This window comes from Anthonomus grandis, chromosome 10 (assembly GCF_022605725.1).
Source record: "Anthonomus grandis grandis chromosome 10, icAntGran1.3, whole genome shotgun sequence".
Taxonomy (NCBI): Eukaryota; Metazoa; Arthropoda; class Insecta; order Coleoptera; family Curculionidae; genus Anthonomus; species Anthonomus grandis.
In genome coordinates, this window is record NC_065555.1 from 13,883,942 (window position 1) to 13,894,371 (window position 10,430).

A 10,430-nucleotide genomic window follows, 5' to 3' on the forward strand; every position below is an offset into this window, starting at 1 on the left:
TTACCAAATATTAAAAAAATTATTCCAGGGTTTTAAAATCTTGCATGTATTTTTTTTTTAAATATTTATTTTAGACATTTGAAGTAATTTATTTTGTAGTTATCCTTGAATTGAAAATAATATTTTATCTTTTTTAAGTATTAGTCTTCTAGAGATCGGAAAAATTTGTTTGAGTTTTGAGTTTCATAGGTTGAAGGTATTATTTTATTACATTTTTAGTAATTCAAAGTAATCTTGCAAGTACTTGACTTTTTACGTTTTTACAAAGCCTTTTTGTTCAAATCTTCTTAAAACATTATTATTTTGTTCCAGGTAATTAATGTCATCCATGTATTGCAAAGAGTTTCTTATAATTTCTGTACTTTTGAAATAATTTCGAAAAAAAAACTATCTTTTATTACACTTTTATTGCATACTTTTAAAATTAAGACCTAGCCAGATCTAAAAAATCGCCATATGTTTAAATTTATAAAGAGTTTCTAAAGAAAAATTTAATGCAAATTTCTTCTAAAATGTAACCAAGAAAACATGGTTTTAACTTTTCTATGCATAACTTTAATGAATACATTGGTTATATATTATTTGCTTGTTCCTACTTTGTCACAAAAAAAGGGCAGAGATGCTACTTTGTTACGTTTTAATATCAGTGAGCTTAAAAAAATTTTTAAAGTTTTTTGGAAACTCATCCAAGATCCTTTCTTCTTTCAAAGGGGTTTTATTTAAACAATAATTTATTTTAATTTGGCCCAAAAAGCCCTAATTTTAGCCTTAAATTGCTTTTAATTCTTGAGATAATTTACGGAGATTTAGGTGAAGTATAAAGGTAAAACTATTTTAGTGGTGAGACTTTTAAAGGGTTTTTTATATTATCGTATACTTAGTTTATTAAAAAAAAATTTCCAAATCTATTTTTAACAATTTCCATAGATTGATTAAAAGATTAATTATTCTTTAATACAAAAATTGTTTTCACATTTTCCTCAACGCCTTGTATGATAAACAAGTTAAATTCATTTGGCCAAGCAGTTCTTTATTTTTATAAGATTAAAACTATCAGTATAAGCTAGATTTCAATATTAGCCTTAAGTTGCCCAAGTATACATATAAAAAAATAAAATTAGGAAAATACGTGTCGAATGCAAAATTCCATTTGGCTTAAATTCTTTATTAAAAATTTTAGTTTTTTAGGGTTAATAAATTAAATATATAAATGCGAAAAAAAGTAATCGACAGTTTATGTGATATTTAATTTAATGCTTACATATATACAAACTGCTTTTCTTAAAAAATGAAAGCATTGAGTCTTTTATTTGTACCACGTATTTAAGACAAATATTTCATAGCATAATTTTAATATCTTGCATCAGTAATTTTTTTATATCTATTTGAACGAATTTGACATATTTTCTTTTGGATGTTTACGTAGATACAATTTTCTCTTTACTTTTTGAGTGTTTTTGGATTTACCACCCTCGCAGGTTTCGGCCCTTTGACCGCCATCATCAATGCTAATTTTCAGTTCTATTAATTTAAAATAATTTTCTCTTTTCTTCCAGTCTGTGAAATATTTAATGGAACCTGGTACATCTTTCGAAAAATCTATTTAAATAGGCATTATTTAAAAATTAAAAAAATTATTTGAAAATGGAAATCAAGAGATGAAACATCGAATGTTAGAGAATAGAATCAAATCATCACAAGTGAAATTTCAAAATAAGATGGTTTTTCTCGGTTAAAACGAGTTAAAAAAATCTATTTTTTTTAATAATTTCTGTTAAATCGGTTAAAAGACATGTAGTTAATACCCACTTGGCCAACAGAACGAATTCACAATTTCCATCACTATTTTTTACATAAAAATAAGGATAGGATAAGAATTAAGGATATTTTTATAAAATAATAAAATTATAAAAAAAAAATTTTTTTGGTGATCAATTTAAATCAAATTTGAAGATTGGCTCATCCTGTAGATTTCTGTGAGACAAACAGAATCTTAACACTGATAACAAATATTTTAGGAATTTTTTCACAAAACAGAAAAAACCATGGTTTTTATATTGCAATAAATATTCTGGTAGTCTGGATTTCGTTCATGGTACAGAGTTACTGCTTTGCAGAGTGATTAAAAAAATTGTGTTTTATCATGGAATTTAACTCGTCATTTAACTTTGGACGAGATGAATAGAGCTGTAGGACTTCTTCAAGGAGGCATGCGGCAAATTGATGTAGCTGAGCGTCTAGAAGTCTCTCAGAGCGTTATAAGTCGATTGTGGCGGCATTTTCGTGAAACTGGAAATCCAGCTGAACAACATCCAGGACGTGACCGCGCTACGACAGCTGCTCAAAATTGATTTTTAGTTTTAACTGCTAGAAGGCAACCTAACATTACAGCTCCTGAATTGGTTATCAAGTTGCAGAGAGCACACAATATTACCGTAGGTCGTGATACTATAAGAAATCGTCTCCATGAAGCCAACCTCCACAATCGAAGGCCACTTAGATGTCCACCTCTTTCCAGAGGCAATCGCGCTGCGAGATTAGAATGGTGCCAAGAATATCAAAACTGGAATGAACATGATTGGGCTACAGTTTTATTCACCGACGAATCCAGATTTGGATTTCATCCAGATTCACGTCAAATGAGGGTATGGAGACGATCTAGAAATGCAGAACGGTTAAGACATGTCCAGGAAGTGTATACATACAGAGGGGGTACAATTATGGTATGGGCTGGAATAATGATGGGCGGTAGAACCGACCTCGTTTTTCCAGATCGCTTCCTCAGCCGTACATCGATACCATTCTTCAACCTGTTGTTCGTCCGTTTGCTGGCGCTGTTGGCCGAAACTTGCACCTAACGCATGATAATGCGCGTCCACATGTCGCACGCGTAGTAAGAGACTGGTTGGAGAACGAGGGGATTAATGTATTGCCATGGCCAGCACAATCTCCTGACCTTAATCCAATTGAGCATGTATGGGATATGCTCCAACGAAGAATGACTCCACAGATGGGTGACATTTACACTGCCTTTCCTTTCCGGGAGCGACTGATAGCGGAATGGGCGAACTTACCCCAACAAAACATCGACAACGTTATTTTGTCTATGAACAATAATAAATGTCGAGCCGTCATAAACCAGCGTGGAGATCATACTTTGTACTAATTTGCGTTTTTTATAAAGATTTTTTTTGTATCTAGTTTAAAAAACATTTTTTTATTATACTTTTTAATTTTTTTAAATTTTAGTTATAGGCAGTTCTTTATTTTTGTAATTTTGGTTATTTTCTTAGTATAGTAAAAGAGTCTTAATTACTATAATTCGGCTATTATTTATCCAGAACAATTCAAAAAAAAATAAGGTCAATTTATAAAAATATCCCTAGACTTTTCCGATGTGTGCAATAAAAATAGCAATTGGTAATTTTAAAACCTCAATATGTTCAAATTTATGAACATTACTGAAACTTGAATATTTAATATCAAATTCTACTTAACATTAACCAATAAATACATAAGAAGTCAGATATCTTTAACTTTTCTATGCATAACTTAAATGGCTATGGCTCTTTTTTATATATTTTTTTGGTTGTTCATATTTTAGCGCAAAGAAGATGCAGAAATGCAAATTTAACACGTTTTGATACGTAATTATGTTGGTGCTTGTGACTTGTTTAATAGGGAAGTTTTTCTTATATTTAATTTGATTCCTACGTGTATGCATACTTTTTTCTTCAAAAAATTAACTAATGAGTCTTTGTTCGTCGAAGATTTAAAAAATATATAAATTAGGCTTTTATTAATATATTGCATTTTTTATATCTATTTTAGGCATTCGTAGTAATTTTTTATCATATTCTGGAACTGGAAAGAATTTTTGATATTTTCTGAGTACTTGTGACGTATTTTCTTTTTCTCATTTACGTAGCATTAATTTCCCCTTTCCTTTTTCATTATTTTCGGGTTTACGATGCTTAGATCTTTTGGCCCCTTGGCCTTGTCATCAACGCCAATTTTAAGTTATTTTTAATTAAAATCATATATATTTTTTTTCTTATTAGTGACGAGTTAAGAGTAAGGTACACTTATTACCTACAGTATACTTTTAAACTTCTTTCTGAAACTAGTTACCGTTTATTTCTGGATAAGCACGCTTACCATCCACATCAGTTTCCTCACATGCAAAATATTGATGATAGGGTGAACATGTTTAATAATAATATTCTTTTCTTACTAAATAAACATGTTCCAAAAAAAAATACCAATGCAAGAAAAGCAATTTACGCCTTAGATAATTGATAATATTAGGCTATTAACAGGGACAAGGCACACAAAACCCGTTTGAAGAGAAGAACTGACGCTTCAATTCAATATTCTCACGAACTCAGCATAAAAGTCAAATTTAACGTATAATCCATCTAGAGCCTTTCTAAGTCAGCTGATCGATCCTTAAATCGACAATATACTGAATGCAATAATAAGGCTTGATTACGTAATTCATACGTAAGATATCAAATCTATCAAGCTTTAACGAGCTGAGGCCTATAAGCACTCTACCAGTGGTATCTTAAATTTTAGAAAATCATATCAAGGACCAATTTCTTTACGCATTATACCAGATTGTCAAATAGGATTTAGAAAAAACTTTAGCTTGATAAATGATTTTAGAAAAAGTAAGGATAATAGAAATGGTACATTGCTTCAATAAATGTTTGTTCATTTTTGGTTTACACCGGGTCATTTTTGGTTGAAATTTAATTGTAAATATTGGATAAAATGTCCGCGTGATATACCTAGAGGAATCTAATATTATGTTTATCTTATTCATGTTTAACAAGAAGGTTTATTACATGTTAATATTATATAATTATTTAACGTTTAGGTATATTCTATACTATTTAAGACGTTTACACATTGCGTTGGATGGAATGAGCTTCAAAGCAAATATACTTAGTTATAGAACACCAGTATAAAACTAGATATATAAATCCCATGTTATTTTTTTTAAATGCCAAAATTTTCTCCCTTTTAAAAACAGAATCGTATATTATGATATACGTATATTTTACAGTTTAATAAATATATTTTGATCCTCTACGGCTCATCAATATACCTATAGTTTTAAAAACGGTGTATTTGAACCTAGATAATGAAAAGTTATCTAGAAAAAGTGATGTTTCTTCAAAACTTATTGACTGATCTTAAAAAACTAAATTTCTACTTATTTCGATAAAAAATGATACAGCTACTGCATATTTCATAGCGCTACGCCTTGTTTTCGAAAAATAAAATAGGTTTTTTCCACGTTTTACTAGAAAACCTTAAGGTTATGTGAGAAAAGTATAAATACAAAAACTATAGATTTCTTTAATACCTATAATTTTTTATAAAAAGCATTTTTCTCTCAGGCAATTATTTTCTGCAAAAAAATGGTTTTTAATAACACTACGCTAACTCCCTGCTCCACCCTACACAACTTACCAGTAAGAACTTCTTTTGAAAAATCACGGTTTTCCAAAATATTACGCATGAATAATAGCTGGTTTCATCGTTAATATCCAATCTACTTACACAGTTTGTTTATTTAAATTTAATATAATTATACATATGTATATTAATTAATATTTAATACAAAAACTGTGTTATTAGTTTGGATATTATGAAAGAAAAACAGTGATTTTTCAAAAGAATTTCTTACTAGAGAAATGTTTAGGGTGGGTGGCTGGGTAAGGGTTGTCTTGATGAAAAACAATGTTTTGGCAAAAAATATTTATGGAATATTTAATTATATAACACAATGTTTTTAAATTTGATATAATTTTATATACGAGTATATAAGTATTTGGTATAAAAACAGCATCATTAGAATAAATCAGAGTATTTGCAAATTTCTCAGGCATACCCCAAGGACCCATATTAGATCCCTTAATTTATTTTGTCGAAATTCAAGCCTAATTAAAACACTGTAAAATGCAACAATATGCGGACGACTCACATATTTATTTATCTTTTGCTGAATGTCAATTGCAAATGGCAAAAAAATAATAATCTTGATTTGAATTTTATTAACATATGTAAAGAAAAACACAAGTTAAAACTTAACACGTCTAAGTTATGTGTAATAATAATATAAGTGCATTAAAACCAAAACTTTCTTCGTTCTTCAAACCAGAAAATCTCTGAGAATTCTGCTGTGAAAATTAATAATAAAAATTAACTCCCATTATACATGTCAAAAGTAGATAAATTTTGCTTATATGCGCCTAAAAAAGCAACGAAATATTAAAATGTACATACTTCCAAAAAAGATACTTTCTCTGTAATAACTCAGCCTTATCTCTTTTGAACTATGGTGATGCTGTTTATGACGGATTCTTAATATTAGATTCAAAAGTTGTAAAATTCTTATTTACGACTCTTATTTTTCATTGCGTTTAGAGATCATATGATTACATCGTATTTAAAAAGACTATCCATTTTGTCCATGACTAATAGATGACAGTGCCATCTGTTACCACCATACTTGCGTGAATTATTTTATATAACTAGCACACACTGAACACTCGCAACATTAGTGTATTTTCTAAACATCTAGCGTTTAAAAATGATTTAGTCTTGTAGATATAAATCATAAAATGAAAAACCGGATGAACGTAAGGAACTCACACTGATTGATTAATTAGACAGTCAGCTTTTGCTAATTTTTTGTTTCCGACTTTTTCGCTTTTAGGCTCTCCTGCTATGTGGCTCTTTTTATTGTAGTATGTATTGCTGCCTAGTCAGGTATATAACATGTCTCTAATAAATATAAGTATGAGCTGTAGTGATAAGGTTAAAATATGTTGTGATTGAGGGTGGTTTTTAGGAAGGGTAAGATATCACAAGTATACAAAGCACATTAAATTCTATATTATTATTTTTAAAATTTTTGTAATATGTCTTTTTTGGGTCTTGAATTTCGAATTTGCGAACATGAAACCTTCAAAACCTATTATTAAATGCAATGTATGTAGATTCAAAATTTTTTTGGACTTAATGCATTCTTACGGGAATTCAAGCATAAAAACTAGATAGGTTTTACTAACGCGGTATCTCGTTTCGGTTTCGGCATGAATTTCGTGGCATTCCGACGTAATTCTATCAATCATAGTTTAGACCCGGCAACAAAGCTCCGTAAATTGCGATTTTCGTCACGTCTACTCTTATATCGGCTTTCTCGTCGGATCCGACTGATGAAACTTGCGAGCCGTGGCCTCCCCAATTCCCCAACGTGACACGGGGGGTTAATCCCCCCGAGATATTCCTTAATCCGATATACACCGGTTCCGACGTCACTCGAGGCAACGGGTTCTCTTGAGAAAGGGAATCTTTTCTTAGAATTGCATTTGTTACAGAAATAACTTAGCAAACAAATAGTAAATAGTTTGGGGAAGATCTCAATTTACGGTTACTGGAAAATCGTCAATATTCGGATGCCAAGAAATTCACAATTCGCATTATTACTTACACCCTGAAGTTTCCGAACGTTATTGAACTTTTCTCTCGCACATGTAGAAAATAAAATTTTTCTTCCTTATTAAATATATGCGGAATTTCTTCTCTATCATAATTGTTTTATTTTTTTTTAAATGATACATTTCAGTTCATAATCTATCTATATTAGGGCCACTTAATCGATAACCACATAAAAAAGTTCTTAAGGACGAACTTAAAATTAATTTAGGAAAAGCATAAATATTTCAAAAATCTGAAGAATAAGTTTTCTCAATCTCCGAAAGGCACAATTAAAACACAAAACAAAGGTAAAAACATAAAGTCACTAGGTTGTTATAAATGAGGTGAGTTTCATACGTGAAAACATTATTTACACACGTAAACACGAGACTTCCTTCACTTAATTTTTTTTTTTTTTTTGCTAACAAGTCTAGTTTTTTGACTTTTGGACAATTTAAAATATCAGCTCATAAGAGATGAGCTGATTAGTGGAAATATTACACCTAAATGCCCTACGTAAATGTCATTACATCTTAACGAATATATCTCTAATCTTAAATTGAAATCAGTTTTGTCTAGCATAGTAATTTGCTGTCTTTTAAAATTTTCCGTTATTTTAAATCAATTATTGTGAAACTTATAGACTTAAAAACTTTAGCTGAAAACAAATGTGTTATACCAAAAAAGGCCATTGGTATATAAACGTGAATATTTTTATTTTTAAGATTAATTTAGTTATGGGTGAACTTGTATTTATTATAGAATTTATGATAAAGGTAATTAATTATATCAAGTAAAAAACCATTATTAAAAGCAATATGTTTAATTAGGTTTAGTGTAGCAAGGCAAACTTCTGTTAAATCAGTTTAAAGACAATAGGGTAAATACCCACTTTGCCCACAAAACTAATTAGAGATTTTGTTACATAAAAAATAACACTAATAGTAAACAATGCTTATAAGCTAAACCGTCGGAATAAAAAAAATCCTATATCCACTGTAGACTTATAAACACTTCTAAAATTGTTTTTTGGCTAAACAAAAACTTCTGTATAATAAAACCACTTTCCTTTTAGTTACTATAAACACTAAGACTATAAAATCCATAGCAATTACCAACTCAAAAAACCTCAATATACTTAAATTTATTAACACTACCTAAACTTATATTAAATATGATATTCTACTTAACATTAATCAACAAATACCTATGAAAAAAAATTATAAGAAGTTTTTAAGAAAATATATTAATTATAAGAAGTTTAATAGTTTGAACTTTTCTATGCATAACTTAAATGGCTATGGCTCCTCTAAATATATTTTTTTCGTTGTTCATATTTTGATGCTAAGAGGGTGCTAAAGTGCAGTTTTTAACACGTTTTAATTTGCTCTTAATAAAATCTGTTAACAGAAAAACTTAATTTGCCCAAAAATAAAAAATTTGTCGAAACATCAAGCTTTTAAATAAAAGTGGAACTTTTGTAGCCCGACCACCCAATATTTTATAACACATCATCGTTAATATATAATTATCATAATATTTGACTAAAACATTACCAATATCAACCAAGATATTCAGTTTGCTCGGTAAATGATCGATAGTAGTTTGATTGTTATCTTAATAATCCCATGAATATTTAACGCAATATTGGCAAAGTATGACAGATTGGTATTGCCACTGTGGCCCTGTTAAGTCACACGTTCCTTTTGGATGATTAATATTTGACCAGTATCTAGACATGCTAAGTTAGCACTTATGCATGTATTAAATTGGGATTTGTTATTGGATTATACGATGTAGGTAAAGATGAGAAAAAATCTTATAAGTTTTTGTTGGCAACCTGAGAGTCTATAAATATATGTATGCTTCAGTAATACTCGAAGATCTAACCTCAATATCAATAATAATATTTGATTTGCAAAAAGTGATATAACTTAACTTTTCAGCTTTAAACGCCTATGATACCAAATATAAACCAATATATACAACCTAATACTTTTTGTATTTAATCCTCTTTTATATTATTGTAATTGACAACAGTGTCTTTGGCTACAATGCCAGAGCTGCATACGTGATCTCGGTGAGCTATCCAATGTACCATAGTAATCCATACTAAAACCATAGTAACCTAATGTACCAAGTATCCAATGTACAGAGTTCGGAGTTAGATATGATTTCAGAGGAGGAGTATGGCTAGGGGTTCCATTAGGGTTGACATAGTAAGGAGGGATGAATGACCTAATCAAGAATAGCCAAGAATAGCCCACACAGAGCTGTCAGGATCCAGAGTGTACCGTACTTTTTTGTGTTTCAATTTTAAGTTTTGTCTCCACCTAATCTGTGCCTATTGTCTGTCTCTCTTCGTTTGTTTGTCACTAGTCTTTAATTTTCCTAATTTTGTCCCTCTATTCCATGTATACAGTTTTTATCTCGTACCAAGTGTCGTTTTAAGTCTCTTTGTATCCTTGCCAGTTTTTGCAGTCCCACAATTGTTGACACTCTGTAATGTTATGTTCGGTTCGTTCATATTTGTAACGTCTTGCCTTTGTCTCTCTGTGTGTAGTGCCTCTTAAAAAATATGTCATTACTTCTTCCTTCGAGTAGTATCGTCTGTAGTCTAAGGGTAGTCGTTCTTGTCTCAATACGTATCTCGCAGTTATTGGGTTAATTTCCAAAATTAGATTCTTCCTGTGTGGCCTTTTCTAGCCATCCCTTTTCATTTTTGTATATGTCCTGGGTAAAGATTATCTAGTAATTCGTTGTCCTCTTGTAAATTAGTTATTATTTCGTCGTCCGTGTCTGCCTACTTCCATTATCTTTATTTTTAGTTTTTTTAGTTTAATTTTTGTGTTAGTATTTATTCTTTTGTATCGTGCATAACTATTTTTTTATTCCTGTCTTTAAGTGTTGTTATGTCTCGTATTCTAAGTATTTTT